At 42.8% G+C, this 1,018-nt stretch overlaps 1 protein-coding gene across 1 annotated transcript in view; it reads right to left on the minus strand.

The window, feature by feature from the left end:
• AGBL3 (AGBL carboxypeptidase 3) overlaps positions 1-1,018 on the minus strand; it is a 74,508-nt gene that overhangs the window by 11,541 nt on the left and 61,949 nt on the right. The window lies entirely within an intron of this gene.

Below are 1,018 nucleotides of genomic sequence, written 5' to 3' on the forward strand. Positions count from 1 at the left end.
CCTGTCCCTAGGCAATTGTCAGGCCGGTTAGTGTCTCTAGCAAGCCGCCTGTCCTGAATTTCATATGTAGAGAACCACACAAAACACAGCAAACAAACAACAACCAAGACGAGACAAAACATGGAAAATCCTCAATCAAAGAGAAAGCAGAAAGTAGTGAAAACGGAAACAACTTCAGTATAGGCCAACAAGGAGCTCACACGACCAGCTATTACATTTGAACCTCACCATATCTGCCATCACCAGGTTTACAAGAGTCTCTCTCTGACAGAAGGCTATTCACACCCCTTGACTATGGCCAGAGTCAATTCACTGGAGGCTTAATCCCTGTGGGGACCCTGCAAATGGATTTTGGGCTCCCACTGTCATCCATAGCCATCTGCTAACGGGGTGCTCACAATCTAACTCCAGCGCCATTCCCTCCTTCAAATTTGGACTTTATTATTTACAATCTTTGGATCACACGGGATGGTGTGCTTTTTCCATGTGGACTTTGTTGATGGCTCATTTAGATGGCTCCTTGCTTGAAGACAAAGCAGTTTTTTAAGACCCCAGATGCTATTCTTTCTAATAGCTGGCTTTCTTCACCACACTTTGCTACAGCATCCTTCTCTTCAGCGATCTCTTTATGGAGTAGAGAATTGAGCAGGGACATGTCATAAGAACTAATTGTTCTAGGATTTGGGCTAGAATTAAGTGTGAGCCCCAAATCCATTCATCTATAGATGGTTTATGTATCTCTTTTGTTAAATTTAGAGACATCATGGTCATTTTATGATATAGAACATTCTCCATCACCCCCCACACACACACCCAGGGCATAACGTGATTCTATTGATAATGTCATTAATTTAACCAATGGTATAGACACTGTTGAGAAAAGGTAATTATGCAAGTACAGCCCACTGCAGACTGCAATTCATAAGTTGCTGATTGTGCAGATTAGACAAGTGACCGGACACTGTCCACACAAACAATGGGGGTGAGTGATAGGGCACATCTTCCAATAACACTTGCT

Source organism: Echinops telfairi, unplaced genomic scaffold (genome assembly GCF_000313985.2).
Source record: "Echinops telfairi isolate 266 unplaced genomic scaffold, ASM31398v2 ScPeMD7_23;HRSCAF=83, whole genome shotgun sequence".
NCBI classification, from domain to species: domain Eukaryota; kingdom Metazoa; phylum Chordata; class Mammalia; order Afrosoricida; family Tenrecidae; genus Echinops; species Echinops telfairi.